This window comes from Microcaecilia unicolor, chromosome 5 (genome assembly GCF_901765095.1).
Source record: "Microcaecilia unicolor chromosome 5, aMicUni1.1, whole genome shotgun sequence".
Taxonomy (NCBI): domain Eukaryota; kingdom Metazoa; phylum Chordata; class Amphibia; order Gymnophiona; family Siphonopidae; genus Microcaecilia; species Microcaecilia unicolor.
Genome location: NC_044035.1, coordinates 157,522,253 through 157,539,206, shown reverse-complemented (window position 1 = coordinate 157,539,206; position 16,954 = coordinate 157,522,253). Strand labels below are relative to the sequence as shown.

At 40.9% G+C, this 16,954-nt stretch overlaps 1 protein-coding gene across 5 annotated transcripts in view; it reads right to left on the bottom strand.

Moving 5' to 3' along the window:
- Window positions 1-13,468, bottom strand: part of MICU1 (mitochondrial calcium uptake 1) — a 407,340-nt gene extending 393,872 nt beyond the window's left edge. For 2 of the 5 annotated variants that reach the window (XM_030203484.1, XM_030203488.1), the window contains exon 1: window positions 12,550-12,683. The gene's annotated coding sequence lies outside the window, so the exon portion shown is untranslated. The other 3 variants (XM_030203485.1, XM_030203487.1, XM_030203486.1) reach the window with 3 other exon arrangements.
- Between the last annotated feature and the right edge of the window lie 3,486 nt (window positions 13,469-16,954).

The window sequence follows — 16,954 nt, the reverse complement described above, 5'->3', positions numbered from 1 at the left end:
AACTAGTGCAATAAAGAAATGCAAGGCCTGGTTGCCTGAATGAACAGCATCAGGAGACTTGTTCCTGTTTTGAGGATACAGAAGAGTGTTATGTCTAAAAATGCAGGATCTTCAAATTAGAAAAGTAAATATTCTGTCATTATGGTTAAGTATTGCCTAACTTCACCAGCCACAGCTTTTGTGAAGGGCTTCTAAAGTTACTATTTAAATTCTCCAGTTTCAGTTTTATTTTAACTGCACTTAAAATTACAGTACCATAAAGTAACATAGTAAATGATGGCAGAAAAGGTTACCCTCCCCCCTTTGTTGTTAGAGTTGTACCTGCCACTCCATGTAGGTTACCCCCATCTGTGTGTGTGTGAGAGAGAGAGAGAGGGGCATTTTCAATATGACATCTAAGTCCAACATTGGACGTTTTGCACAAAACGTCCAAAATCCGAACAGGAAACTAGGTCATTTTTCAAAAAAGAAAAACGTCTTATCTTTTATTTCGAAAATACTGTTTCAAATAAGATTTTGTCTTTTGGACATTTTGTTTTTTTGGTGCATTTAAAAAAAAAAAAAAAAAACAAGTAAGTGCAAAACATAGAAAAATCAAACCATTGGGATATAGGAGGAGCCAGTATTTTTAGCAAACTGGTCCCCCAGACAGCGCAGGAGAACAATGGGGCATACTAAAAATGCTCCCAGGTACACATCTCTCTCACCTTTCCTCCCTTATCTTGTCCCCGAGCCCTCCAAAACACACCCAAAACTACTGCTCCCCACTGTACATCCTTATGGGTGAAAGGGGCATATATATGTGGGTACAGTAGGGTTTTGGTGACTTTGGGAGGGGGCACGGTTTCCACCACAAAAGTGTGACAGTAGAGGGAGATAGGGACCAGAGTCCCCCATTCAATAGTGCACTGCACAGACCACTACACTACTCCAGGGACCTGCATGCTATTCTAATAGACCTGGCTATAACATCTGAGGCTGATAAGTCATATTTTTATTCACATTTTGTGTGTGGGTGTTATCCCTGATTCCCTCCAATGATCATCTGGTTATTTAAGGCACCTTTTTGTGCCTTGTTATAAAAACAGGTCTAGCTCAAAACATCTTAGTTGTAGGTTATTTTTGTTCCATTATAGCTGAAAAACATCTAAAATCTTAGGAATGCCCAAATCCCGCCCTTAACACGTTCCCGAAATACCCCCTTCAGATTTGGGCACACTGCAGATGAACAGTATAGAAAAACAACTAAAAAATAGGGTTTGAAAATACTGATTTGGACGTTTTTGAGAGAAAAATGTTCAAATGTTGCTTTATGCCACTTTTATACATTTTTCTCATTTGAAAATGATCCCCAGAGTCAGATATGGTTTAATAAGATTTTATATACTGCTCTTCATAGGAAACACAACAGAGCGGTTTACAATCAAATTAAAAAATTAAAAAAAAAAAAAAAAGACAGGAGCACCAATAATAGGATAGAGGATAGTGGGTTACAACAAAAAAGTCGGGCAAAGGGACTAAAAATAATAACATTAACAAAGGAAAGTAAATTGAGATCGTCGTCACGGCTGAAACCCATTCAACCCTGTCCCAATCCATAAGCTTCTTGAAAAAGGTATGTCTTTAGCTGATTTAAATTTGGGGAAAGAGACTTCAAGGCAAAGTGATTTGGGTAATGAATTCCAAATAGTTGGGGCATAAGTTGGGAAAAAGAAACGTCTCTTGTAATAACAAGATTGGCCACTGAAGGAGAAAGAATGCAGAGTCTACTGTTATTCAGGGAACACAAGCAACATGAAGGCGAATAGAGCCTTATAAAGGAGGAGAGGTGTTGTGGAGGGGCATAATCGAAAGGGATGCCCAAGTTTTGTTGAGGATGTCCTCGCAAAACGTCCCAATGGAGGGGCGGGGAAACCCATATTATCGAAACAAGATGGACGTCCATCTTTTGATTCAATAATACGGTTGGGGACCACACAGGTTGAAAAACAAGCCAAAGAAATACAACAGTTGCAAGACGTTCAAAATGTTATGTTAAAGGATTTAACTAACTTAAGAAGAAAAGCAGAGAATATGGAGAACTTTACTAGGAACAATAATCTGCGGTTTGTGAATTTTCCCTATGTGTGCCAGAGCCGGTGGTGGTAGGCGGGGCAGACTTATACGGTCTGTGCCCTGAAGAGGACAGGTACAAATCAAGGTAGGGTATACACAAAAAGTAGCACATATGAGTTTATCTTGTTGGGCAGACTGGATGGAGCTGTCATCTACTATGTTATGTCTAATATGGCTCCTAAAGAGACATTAAAACTATACCTTAAAGATATTCTTCAGATTAAAGGGGAGAATATGCCTCCTTTTACACAAGTTTTTTATTTATTTACCATCTGAGAATTTGCGACAGCAACAACAGTTAGAAAACCAACCCCTTGATGAATCTGCATTATTAGAGACATCAGACACAGATTTAGCAGTGCCAGCCACTTTAGTGGCCACAGTGGCTTTATTGCCAGATAAACCTTGGATTTTGAGAATGTTTTATAAAAATCGTGAAAAGACTTTCAAGGGCTTAAAGATCAATATTTTCCCAGATGTATCAAGGGAAACACAGCTGCGCTGGAGAAAGTTTCTTCAGATGAAACAAGAAGTGATCAATCTGGGAGCTATTTTTTTCCTAAAATTTCCATGCAAGTGTTTAGTCACCTATCAAACTGAAAAATTTATCTTTTTTGATCCACCCCAACTGGAAATGTTTATAACAGCTAGAAAGACTGTTGGAACAGTGCTTCCAACTAGTGATAGCGTTTGATAATTAATGAAGCGACCTATATATGTCCGTTCTCTCATTTAAAAGATTGAGTTGCTTGCTATTTTCTTCAACATTATTGTATATTTTGAACTCCCTATAGGGGACTTATGTTGGAGTGAAGGAAATTATGTATGTAAATAGTTTTCCTATTTTACAATAATGTTTCCTCCTCTATCCAATTTTGCCTAACACAAGTGTTTGTATACTTGTAATTTGAAAATCAAATAAAGAAATTTAAAAAAAAAAAACGGTTGGGGACACCAAATCTTGAAACTTTGGTCATCCTTAGAGATGGTCATCCCTAGACTTGGTCGTTCCTGATTTTCGGCGATCTGACGAAGAAGGGCAACCTTCGAAAGCTAATCAAGAAATGTATTAAGTTATGTCCAATAAAAAAGGTATCATCTTATTTTCTTTTCCATGTTTTATTTTGTTTGATTTCTATTGATAACCTTAAGAGTGGACTAACAAGACTACCACACTCCTCTACTACGGCGATAATGGAAACCAAGGACGTCCATCTCAGAAACTACCAAATGCAAGCCCTTTGGTCATGGGAGGAGCCAGCATTTGTAGCGCACTGGTCCCCCTCACATGCCAGGACACCAACCGGGCAGCCTAGGGGGCACTGCAGGGGACTTCATAAAATGCTCCCAGGAACACAGCTCCCTTACCTTGTCTGCTGAGCCCCCCAACCCCCACTAAAACCCACTACCCACAACTGTACACCACTACCATAGCCCTTATGGGTTTAAGGGGGGCACTTAGATGTGGGTACAGTGGGTTTCTGGGGGGTTTTGGAGAGCTCACTGTTTCCTCCACAAACGTAACAGGTAAGGAAGGGGATGGGCTTAGGTCCGCCTGACTGAAGTGCACTGCACCCACTAAAACTGCTCCAGGGCCCCGAGTATGACATCTGAGGCTGGCAAAAAATATTTTTAAAGATGTTTTTTTGAGGGTGGGAGGGGGTTAGTGACCACTGGGGGAGTAAGGGGAGATCATCCCCGATTCTCTCTGATGGTTATCTGGTCATTTCGGCCACCTTTTTGTGTCTTTGTCGTAAGAAAAACACAACCAGGTAAAGTCGTCCAAGTGCTCGTCAGGGACGCCCTTTTTTTTCCATTATGTGTCGAGAACATCCATGTGTTAGGCACGCCCAAGTCCCGCCTTCGCTACGCCTCCGATACACCCCCTTGAACTTTGGCCGTCCCTGCGACGGAAAGCAGTTGGGGACGTCCAAAATCGGCTTTCGATTATACCAATTTGGACGACCCTGTGAGAAGGATGCCCATCTTCCGATTTGTGTCGAAAGATGGGCGTCCTTCTCTTTCGAAAATGAGCCCAATAGTGTAAATGACCTTGTGAGTGAGAGTTAAAATCTTATAATGGATTCAAGACAGAATGCGAAGCCAGTGGTGCTGAATGAAAAGAGGAAAAAAAGAAGAGGTTCACACCTTCCACAAAATCACCAAGGAGAGCGAATGCAGAGTGGAAGAAAATCCAATCCAAGAAACCAGTCAAAACTCAAAGAATGAAAACTCCAAACAGACTTTATTAGGATCCTACCCGGTCCGTGTTTCAGCTATAAAGCCTTCATCAGGGGTCAATATGCTGATGTTCTGTTGAGCATATGATACTACTGGAGTACTGAAAATAAAGCAGTCTCCCCTCCGAGTGGCAGCCCAACCTGCGTTGCCCGCCCTCTTCTCCCAGTCCTCCGCCTGCCCCTCGCCTTCCTGCGTGCTGGCCTGAATTTAAAAGTTCTTACCTCGGGGTCTGGCGGCAGCAGTGAAAGTCGAGCAGGCATGGCGCTTCAGCCTGCCTTCTCTTCTGTCTCAGCTCTGCCTCTGGTCCCACCCTCATTTCCTGTTTCCGGAAGGGCAGGACCAGTTGTATTTGTTCGCAGTGATCGCTAGTGTCAAGAAGCTCTTACCATCTACAAAATAGGTGGCAGTAAGTGCTCCCACTGTAAATTTTTAAAAACCACAGCTAATGCTACCACTACTTATCATTTTTATAACACTACTAGATGTCCGCAGCATTGTACACTTGAACATAAAGAGACAGTCCCTGTTCAACAGAGCTTACAATCTAATCAGGACAGACAGACAAACAAGGGATAAGAGAATTACTTAAGGTGGGAATGATAAAACATATGTGGGTACTTAACAAGTGAATAAGAGTTAAAAACAGTCTCAAAAAGGTGGGCTTTTAGCCTAGATTTGAAGACAGTCAGAGACAGAGCTTGACATACTAATTCAGGAAGTCTATTCCAGGTACATGGTACAGCAAGATAAAAGGAACGGAGTCTGGAGTTGGCAGTGGAGAAGGACACAGATAAGAGAGATTTACCCAATGAACAGAGTTCCCAGGAAGAAGTGTGGGGAAGTGATAAGAGTGGAGAGGTACTGAGGAGCTGCAGAGTGAATGCACTTGTAAGTCAATAACAGGAGTTTGAATATTATGTGGAAACAGATAGGGAGCTAATGAAATGACTTGAGGAGAGGGCTAATATGCCTGACTTTCATACCACAGTAAATCTAGGCTTACCACATGGGAAAGTATTGCGTTAGAACACATTAAGCCCAGACTTCACCACACCTTAGTAAAAGGGCTCCCTAATTAACAAGAAAATAAACACCTTAAATTTTACAATTCAGAAACACCTAAGAATAGAAGCTGTCAACATTAAGAAATGCCATACTGTGTCAGATCAAAGGTCCATCAAACTCGCATCCTGTTTCCAACAGTGGCCAGCCAAAGTCCTTGTTATTTACACAAAGGGATAAGCTTGGCTTTCCCAAGTCTACCTGGCTAATAACAATTTATTTACCTTTTCTCCCAGGACTTATATAAAACCTTTTTTTTTTTAACTCAGCTATGTTAACTGTTTCCACCACATCTTCCAACAATATATTCCACAGCTTATTTATTACTAAGAGCCTGCATATCCTAACATTTAAAAACAGAATATAAGCAATAAGCATCTAAGTGGTTAACATAAGCTTTGAAAAAAAGCAGAAGAGAATAAAGGAAGGAAAGGGGAAAGGGACTAAAAAAAAGGAGAAATAAAGAGAAAAACAGATATCACCAAATCAGTGGAAGGGAAAGATTCAGTGAACAGATGTGTTTTGAGTGCTTTCTTGAAAGATGTGAGAGAAGGTTGATTCCTAATATGGTGGGGAAGGTGGTTCTTTAGTTTAGGACCTAGGCAGCAGAAAGTGGATTCACAAGAGATGTTTAAGATTTAAGGTGGAGAGCAAACGAATGGTAAGGAGGTTGTTATCGGCAGAGCAGAAACAGTAAAGGAGTGTGTAAGGGATAAACAGGTTGTTGAGGTAAGCAGGAGCAGAGGGAAAACATGATTTGTAGACCAGTAGCAGAATCTTATACTTAACCTGGGAAATAACAGGAAGCCAGCGTTCAGCAGAGAGGAGTGACAAAGTCGAAATGATGAGCACTGTGAACTAATTTAATTGCAGTGGATTGAATCAATTACACAATGGGTGAAAAAATACTTCTTACTCGTAGCTTTAAAAGCAGTACTTATTAGCTTCATGGAAAGGCAGAACAATCATTTCCTATCTATCCATTCCACCCCACTCATGATTTTACAGACATTATATCTCCTCTTAGCTGTCTTCACCAAATTGAGGAGCTTTAACCTCTTTAGCCTTTCTCCATAAGGGAGACATCACATCAAGAGGATGAAACTTATTAATAACATATGCAGAAGTGATGGCTTTCTTTGAAGTAAATGAACTGGGTATTCCACTTTTGTGGTTTTCACTACTTTGTGGCAAAAGACAATAGAATATGCTTCACTCTCTGGAAAAGAGCAAGTGCAAGGCTGGAGTCAGAAGCTGAGGCTGATTCTTTATTTTTAGCCTGAAATTGAGAACTTATTGTCTTGCTACCTGACCCAGACAGGTTAATGGGTCTGTTCAGACCCTGACCAAATCGAGAGTACTAAAGCTCCAGTAAATAAATCAAAACTCTTCAAAGATGTAGTACATGCACTTTAAGAAATCAAATAGAACAACTGAAGAAAAACTTTCAAGACCAGATACCACATATACTCAGATATAAGTCAAGGGTAGTTTGGGGACTGAAATTTGGCCAAAAATGCTGTGAACCATATATAAGTCAAGGTTGAAAATGAAGAAAAGAATGAAACCACCACAGTACAATAACGGGGTTAATATAACCTATTCTGAAATATTTTATTGATAAAACAAAGACAACTTTACAAACCCTTCTCTTAGCTCAAACCACAGGTCTCAACTTCCTGTTTCCACAAGGGCGGGATGGTCAGTGACAGCATTCTGGAGCAACCCACAGGAAGCCTAGGTTTACCGCTGCACTGCTGCTACTTTCTAGAAAACAAGTTTAAAAGTGTATGGGAGGGAGGGGTTGAGACAGAAGGGGAGATATCAAACGCAGGGTAGCAGGGAGGGAAGTGGAGGGAAAGATACTGGATCATGCTCCAATTGGGGGAAGGGGAGATATTAAATTTATAAGCTGCTATGAAGAATGACCTGTGGATAAGAAAAACCTGGTTTACTGAAGGCATTTTGAAGTCAAAATTTTTTGACTGATACCCAAGTATGTACAGCTAAGTTCTATGTACAGTGCAGTCTTGATTACTAACCTCTGGTAATCTGAACATCTGTCGTATCCAACAGATCTCCCAGAGACATCATCGCATTTATTTCTATTACAAATCTTTGTTTTAGAACAATTTTTGAAAATCAGGAAAACTATGCCTTTGTTTATGTATTGTTTGAGGGTTCATGCAGTGTTTTCCAAATTATCCAACAATGGGTTGATCCTGTTTATGTTGGAAAATTGAGACTGTACTGTATATTACTATCTCTCAGTACGTCTGCTAATCCAATGAAACATCACAACCAACAGTAAAGTCCATTTTCTCCAAGATTACTGTGACTCCTGGAGCTTTCCACTCTTCACCTAAACTCAATGGACTAATTTTGTGACAGGACACCTATGTGAGAAGTGCAAAAGGCTCTTATTCGAAGGGTAAGGGTAATAGGATTTGATATGCCACCTTTCTATGGTACAACCAAAGTGGTTTACATATTATACACAAGTACTTTCACTGTCCCTAGTAGGCTCACTATCTAAGGCGCGCTAAATGAAAAGACATCCATAGGAATACAATGGATGTCTTATAATTTAGTGTGTGCTAATTACTTCACCCATTTCGCTGCCGCTTTCTCAAGGGACCTGACCCAGTGAGAAATGAAAACGGTAACGGAATTCAAACATGAGTGGGATAAGCATAAAGGAATCCTGTGCATAAGGAATGGATCCTCAGGAGCTTAGTCGAGATTGGGAGGCAGGGCTGGTGGTTGGGAGGCAGGGATAGTGCTGGGCAGACTTACACGGTCTGTGCCAGAGCCGGTGGTGGGAGGCAGAGATAGTGCTGGGCAGACTTATACGGTCTGTGCCAGAGCCGGTGGTGGGAGGCGGGGATAGTGCTGGGCAGACTTATACGGTCTGTGCCAGAGCCGGTGGTTGGGAAGCAGGACTGGTGGTTGGGAGGCGGGGATAGTGCTGGGCAGACTTATACGGTCTGTGCCAGAGCCGGTGGTGGGAGGCGGGGATAGTGCTGGGCAGACTTATACGGTCTGTGCCAGAGCCGGTGGTTGGGAAGCAGGACTGGTGGTTGGGAGGCGGGGATAGTGCTGGGCAGACTTATACGGTCTGTGCCCTGAAGAGCACAGGTACAAATCAAAGTAGGGTATACACAAAAAGTAGCACATATGAGTTTATCTTGTTGGGCAGACTGGATGGACCGTGCAGGTCTTTTTCTGCCGTCATCTACTATGTTACTATGTTACTAGCACACGCTAAATCTGTTAGCTTGTCTTAGTAAAAAGACCCTTAAGTGTTTGCACCTGGGGCAATGGAGGGTTAAGTGACTTGCCCACACTCACAAGAAGCTGCAGTTCCCCAGGTACTCAGCCCACTGCACTAACCATTAGGCTACTCCTCCACTCCACTGTTATGTAAAGGCTACATATCACAGCAAGGCCCCAACCAGAGGGATAAACAAAAACATCAAATCCAACCTCTATATCTTGATAATATTTTCTATAGTGATCTGGTAAATTGATTTTTACAACAGGATCATCATAACTAAAGCAAAATATATGACACAATCAAAAATGCTTCCAAAACCTAATCATCCGCCCATAATCTTTATTTATGAGACTTAAATTATGGACGGATGTTTAGGATTTGGAAGCACTTTTCTTTTTCTTTTATTTTTAAGCAATTTTACAAAAGAAGAGATGGCTGAGGGGAGACATGATAGAGGTATATAAAATAATATAAAATAATGAGTGGAGTGGAACAGGTGGATGTGAAGCGTCTGTTCACGCTTTCCAAAAATACTAGGACTAGGGGGCATGCGATTAAACTACAGTGTAGTAAATTTAAAACAAATTGGAGAAAATTGTTCTTCACCCAACATGTAATTAAACTCTGGAATTCATTGCCGGAAAATGTGGTGAAGGCGGTTAGCTTAGCAGAGTTTAAAAAGGGGTTGGACAGTTTCCTAAAGGACAAGTCCATAAACCCCTACTAAACGGACTTGGAAAAATCCAAAATCCCAGGAATAACATGTATAGAATGTTTGTACGTTTGGGAAGCTTGCCAGGTGCCCTTGGCCTGGATTGGCCGCTGTCGTGGACAAGATGCTGGGCTCGATGGACCCTTGGTCTTTTCCCAGTATGGCATTACTTATGTACTAATAAATCTTTGCATGGAGATTAAGAAGGATGAAAAATAGGTTTTCTCCTTTGTGAAAATTCTGCATTGCTTTACTTTTCACATATGATTTTAGTCCTAAACTTTCATAAGAAATGGCAGAATATTTTGCAAAACTACAAAAACTTGTAACATAAGTAAAGCACGTTTTAGACACTGTCAATATTCTGCACCAGTGGGACAAAAGTCTATCCTAACTCACCTAGCCAATTACTCAAAAACTGGCACCAAATATCAGAAGTACCCAGATAACTTCCAGCGGCTACCAATGAACTGGATATTCAGCACAGGTATCTATGGCCTAACACCGGATATCTGATTCTTACTGTACACCACCTTGAGTGAATTCTTTCAAAAAGGAAGGAAATAAATCCCAATAAATAAACCCATGATGGCCAGCGCTTAAAAAATAGCATAGAACAATATTGATCAGTTATATTTCACTTTATCGTGAAGCTCATGGCAGACTCCAAAAGTGCACAGAAAGAATACAATAGATGCTTTTACAAAATAAGTTCATCCACAAACACACAAAACATCCTCCTATAATAAGATACATGAGAACACACTGAAAGTATATATATAAATAAACAAACAGCAATAGCGCAGTTAATGAAGAAAGTAAGTATGCAGTTACCATGTTTTAAGGATGTGCCTAAACTATCCATAAATTGCCACACTAAGCATTCTTTAGGCAAAGAATTCCACAATTCAGGACACAAATGTTGAGATGTATGTTTGCACTTGCTCCTAAGGAGACATAAATGTGTGTATGTACGCTAACCACATACTCACATTTTATAAAGTGTGTAAATACATCGCAACTCTGCCCCCAATTCTACCCAACTATGTCCCCAGAAATGCCTACACACAGAACGTATATAAGTAAGTAGGTTCCGTCTTGTTACCTCATGTACTTATATACACTTATACCACCATACAACTTTTAACTTTAGAAAAGGCTTTTTGTCACCTGTAAGAACTGTCCTACTGGCTCCATCTAACCCAGCACCCTGCTTCCAACAGTGGCCAATCCAGGTCACAATACCAGGCAGAATCTCAAAGAGTAGCAATATTTCGTACTGCCAATCCCAAGTTTAAGCAGTGGCTTTCCCCATGTCTATCCTAATAGCAGACTATGGATTTTTCCGCCAGGAATTGGTCCAAACCTTTTTTAAACCCATATACGCTAACTGCTGTTATCACCTCCTCCAGCAACAAGTTCCAGAGCTTAACTATATGTTCAGTGAAAAAATATTTTCTCCTATTTGTGCTAAAATGTATGAATCAAAATAGCAAAAAACAAGGGAGTGGGAAATAGAAGAAAGCTCAGCAAACAATGGGACTTAAAGTCAAACAGTGCTTTAATTGTTAAGAAAGCAGACCTAATGTAGTACAAATGCTTTTCTTGCAATGTTGTTGTTGATGAAAAGACTCGACACGGCACCATGTTTCGGCACAAAAAATGCATGCCTCAGGAGTCTTCTTTAGACTGTGGGGTAGAGTTGTCTCTTCATTTCTGTAAATAGTTAAGAAATTATTTTGACACAATTTGGACTCTTTTAATGATCTTTTTAAAGACTCTCAGATATCCTTATTAGTAGTGGTCAATTTGCAAGACTCCCGAGGCGGGCACTTTATGACCTGAAACATGGTGCCATGTTGTATCTTTTCATACAACAATAACATTGCAAGATGAGAGTTTGTACTACATTAGGGTTGTTTTATTGACAAAGTACTGTTTGACTTTAAGTCCCATTGTTTGTTGAGCTTTCTTCCGTTTCCCATTCCCTTGTTTTCTGTGGTTCTCTTTGTGGGACTCTAGTGTTCAGCCACTATGTGGTTTCTGAATCAAAATAGCAACATCTTCCCTCTGTTATTCTTTTCAGCTACAATTATAAATACCTCCTCCTCTCTTGCTTCTCCCCAATATGAATACTGGGTGTATAAAGACACATTAACAACAAACACAGCCTTCTGAAATTCTGCAGGATTAGGCAGAATGCATATCTGAAGACCACTGCATACTGAATGAAATAGAATATGCAAGGCAGAAAGCACAATAATCAGCTGTCTTTAACAGACTTTACATACAGAAACCCTTATAAAGCCTCATGTGATTAATTTTATAAAACACTGCAGCCAAAAGTTAACCATGTTTACCTTACCTCAAGCCCTCCACGGGGCATGACAGCAAGGCCTACCAATACCCCTCTGCAAAGAGTCAAGCAAATCCTCTCCCTGAATAACCTCCCCACAGTAACACTCTCGCTGATAATCTCTCCCCCACAAAGCATGAAGCTGGCAGTTTCAGCCTCCTCACCTCATCATTTGTGAACAAAAATGACACCAACATCCTTCTGTATACCTTTCCTGCCATGAGTAGCAGTATACCCAAGCTGACACCTTTCCCCAACTAACCCTCCACCCTGCAAGGAGCACGACTAGCACATTCTCTCCTCTCAGCCCATAGAGGTGAAGCTGCATTCATCCCAGATTAACCTCTCTCCAATGGAGTGATGTGGTGAGAAGGGAGAAATATGAGATGCTGGACACCTGGAGGAAAAAGATGAGAGATACTGGACAGCTGGCAGGGAAAGGAAGATGCTAGGCTATAAGAAAGGCGGGACATGGGCACATAGCTTATATCTTAGGCTGTCAGATATCTTTGGTTCCACGCGATACAATTTCTCCCCCATCCCCAAACACACACAAAAAGTGACACTACACAGTCCCTCTGCTAGTTCCACTACCCAACTGAAAGTGATGCCGACGTGACATGGAGTGACATGATGGTAACCCCACACAACACCCATTCCCAACACCTCCTCTTCCACTCTCTCCAACTAATAACTTTCCCACCCGATACCCCGACCTAACCCCTCTTGAACAACCGACCCCCCCCCCCCCATTCCCCCGCAAACAGTAACACGCTCAATCCTTACCTAACACAGGGGACAAGCGGACTTGCAAGTCCCCAATGTCAACAACATAAATCGAAAACGTTACAGCCACTGCTTGTCCCGATGTAAGGAGAACGAGTGCCCTGACTTGAAGCTCTCCGCCTCAGCTGCTTAACACTCACCCAGCGAATCAGGAAGTAACAAGCGGCCAGAGCCAATCGCTGCAGAGCGCAGCCCCGCTCCCTTCCATTCAAAGGACCCCTGTGAGGGCAAGTCAACTAACTCAATGCCTGAAAATAAGAAGACAGTGCTCGGAAACTCGGCCAAAGAGCAAGAACGCTCCGTCACCAGGGAAACAGTGGGACGCTTAGCGAGTAGAAACCAATCAGATTCTGAAGGAGACCGAGTGAGGTGCCGTCGCCGCCCAGCACCTACCCTTCCTGTGCTGAATTAGAAGCGTCGCCCAAACTCCCTAAGTTATTTTCCCGAGTTTGGGCTTGGTTTGTTGGGGGGGGGGGGGTTAAATATAACTCAGGTTCTTGTTTTTAGGCTTAAAACCTGAAGTGCTATTTCTGGCGGTGCAGTAACTACATAAAGCGCTCCAGTTCTGTTAGGCTACTGCAGCTAACTCCGCACTTGTCACCCACCCCTTTTCGTTTCCTTACCTTCCTGCACTCGTCCTTACCGAGGAGGTTAGATGTCTTCACTGTCGCGTGCCTCCCTTTCTTCTCTCCGTTCTCCGGCGTTTGTTTCCGCCCGGGCCAATTTCAGCGTGGCATTGTTTGTTGTCACAGTAGTTGGTTACTCAGTCAGGACTTCGGAGAGTCCACCGCTGTTGGCATTAGTTTCTCTTTTTTTTCCTGCTGCCGCAAGAGACTCACTTCTAGGTTTGCAGTGAGTCACTGAAGCAGCCGCATTAATCTTTAGAATGCCAGTTGCGCTGAGGGCTGAACGGGAATTGGGAACAGGCTGACGGTGGCACCGCAACTCGGACAGCGTTTCCGGGTTGGTGATCGTCAGTTAGAAATACTAAATCAAGGCAGCCTTTCTCCACGGGACCAGAAGGGTAGCCTTAGTTAGCTTTGTCTCCCACCCCCTGCCACCGTTTTGTTGTGGTTTTTTTTGTTTGTTTTTCTGTTTACACGGAGTTTATGGGTGGCTTTGTGCTACCCCGCTTTACCTGTCGCAGCTATACTTTCAGGCTTTATTTTTGTTTGGCTTCTTTTTGTGAGGAGGGGGGATAGTGTTTGAATGTTATTAGTCATCGTTACTAGTTTTATTTTTATTTCTTGAGGTTTACACTGAAAAATCTCTAATATAATATTCCTTAATCTGTATCCACATGCAATGCAAAATCTGAATATTTCATTAGGCTACTGTATTGGATACAAACTGCTGTTTCTAGTTATCTATTGGTCAGTTTTCATGTCTTTAGACTGAATGTTGTTAGATTGATCTATGTTGTGTTTCTTTTACATCGACATCCTATTCCACCGTGAAACAGAGGTGTATTTTCAGGACTATCGGATGACTCAAAAGTTTTCAGTATGGTGTCATCATATAAATGATCACAGATTGAAAGTCCCCTAATGTCACAGATCTGAAAAACAGAGGAAGCAAGAAGTCCAGGAGCAATTTATGGATTGTGACGTATGGGGGTAAATCTGGATAGTTGAAAATCAATCACTCTGCTGGTAGAATCCTAATAGCACTCAAAGTGGAAGATATCGTCCTGTAATGCTTAGGGAGCCAAAGGAGGTATCTCAAAGACATATCACCTGCCTCAATTTGCTCAATAATCGACCACAGTTTATGGGATTAAATATGACCCCATTCAATAGCAGCTCTCACCTGTGCTGCTCTGTAATAATATAAAATATTGGGAACCCCCAGTCCCCCAACCTCCCTACTCCTATAAACAACCTTCCTTGAAAATCTAGGGTTCTTGCCATTATTTTGATTATTGGGTCGCCAGGAGTTTCCATAAAAACCTTGAAGTTGGCACAAAATATAGCAGCAAGATTAGTGATGGGATGTAAATTACAGAAGGATGTTATTCCAAGGATTGGCTGCTAGTTAGCTACTAGGTTAGGTTTATGCTTCTTTCAAAAGTTTTAAAATGATAAGGATATCTATGTATGTGCTTTCATTGTTTGTATCAGTCTATCAGTCAACTCGTGCTGGTATTGGTGATATTAGCCCGTAAGATTTCTTGCTTCCATTGCATTTGATCCACTATATTTTAAACTCTCTGTATAACCTGTGTTTGGTTTTATGGTGCATTTGGATTTCCTTTATTCGCATGATAAGAATAATCTCTTAATGCTCAGGGTCTAAATAACCCTATTAAAAGAAAGAAATTGTAAGCACTTGAATTCTGATATAATCCTTCTACAGGAGAACCATCTGAATACTAATGACAGCACCAGGCTGCAGGACAAATTTTATCATATGGGCTTTTCTCCTGCATCTCAAAAACACAGTGGTGTAGCTACACTTGTTCGTAGATCGCTGCAATTTTTTGTTTTGAAACAACTATGAGATAATTGTGGCAGATGGGTTGATGCTGGATATTACTTTTCACAGTACAAGTTTTCTACATGTTAATTTGTATGCTTCCTAACACTGACTCCCTGTAGTTTTTTTTTCATGACATTATTTTGGAGATTATCTCATTGGGTAATAAGATTATAATTAGAGGTGATTTCAGTCAGATACAGGACCTTATTTTGTATAGGAAATCTAAATGTCCTCCTAGAAAAACCAAAACTCTAGCTAAAATAAATTTATTTAAAATCTACCTTGGGTGTGGTAAATTCCTGGTGTCTGCTCCACTCCACAAAATGTGATTATACTTTTTATTCCCCTCCACATGGCAGTTTCTCCCATATAGATTAATTTTTCATTTCTTCATCTTTATTGTCTAGTATCTGCAATGCTGAAATACTTAACAGAACCCTTTCTGATCACTCCCCCACATTACTAACTATTGATGACATTACTGGTAGTGATAATAGGCCAGCATGGAGATTTAATTCTGTACTATTACAAAAGGAAACATTTGTGCAATTCTTATGTGGTAAATTAACTGAGTACTTTAATCTAAATCCTATAACTGACTTTACGGCCCAGGTTTGGTGGGACGCTCTGAAAGCCACCTTAATAGGTCATATCATCAGTTACCCTGCTGGGAAAAATCATGAACACAAAAAAAAGAACTGACCAAACTAGAATCTAATATTAGGGTATAGGAGAACAAATTTCTAGCAAATAACAATCCTAGCTCTCTTCTACTTCTCCAGGCCTTGAAGAATGAACTTAATTCAGCCCTCAGTGAAGATGCTCTGGAAATTATTCATCTCCAAAACTCTAGGCTGTATGTGGAAAATAGCAAGGCCAGCCACCTTTTAGCACAGTATTTTAAATCAAAAGCAAACTGAACCAGTGTTGCTCAAATAGTTGACTTTAGTGGAGTTGTCTACTCCACGGATTCGGCTATAGCCCATCAATTCCAACATTACTACAAAACAATTATATGACTCTGATATCCATTTCTCCACTGATGTCTTTCAACACTGTGTAGGTAAATTACAGCGTCCCACAATATCTCTCTCTGAGAACTCCATGTTAGAAAAAAATATTTCTATTACCATTAGAGAATTTTGTAATGCCGTCAAAAACAAAATAGTCATTGGAAGATATACCCATTTGGCATAGCTCCTTGTTTGACCCCAGTATTTTAAGTCAGCAGGAAACTGACTGGAAATCTAAAGGGATTTGATCTCTGTCACAGTTGTTCCTTGTGGGTAAAATGATGTATCTGGATACTTTGTCTCTTCTGCTTGATGGTTCATTAACCCACTTAGTTTCTTGGAAACAAGTTACATCATACATCACCTCCATTCAGTCTTCATCCTCTCTCATGACATCTCCTTCTGAAGTTACTTCTCTTTCTCAGAATCTTGCGCTTGGCCATAAAAAGTTCTCCAACATCTATTTAAAAAAAAAAAAACCTCAACTACAACAACAAACTCAGTTAATAATTGCACACTTCAATTAGAATCATCCTGGGAAAAGGAATTTGTCCTTACATCATCGGATTGTGACTGGTTTAACTTCTGGACCAAGACACTATGTCCATCAAAATCTGCTGCCATAACCCAGTCCTCCTTTTTCACTATGCATCTGGCCTACTGGAGGTTAGCAAAAATTACTAAACAAGGCTCTACAAATGTTTGCTGGTCGTGGTTGTCTGAACCTGGCACTGTCTCGCATGATATTTTATTGGAAAAAACATATGTGCTTACTGGAACTATATTTGGTATGGAATTGTTCTTATCTTTAATCTTCCTCCTGACCTGATCATCTTGTATAAAACTGTTATTCTGTGCTCATATTGCCAGACTCCTGCCACAAGCTTTTCAATATGATGTTAGCTATTGCCACA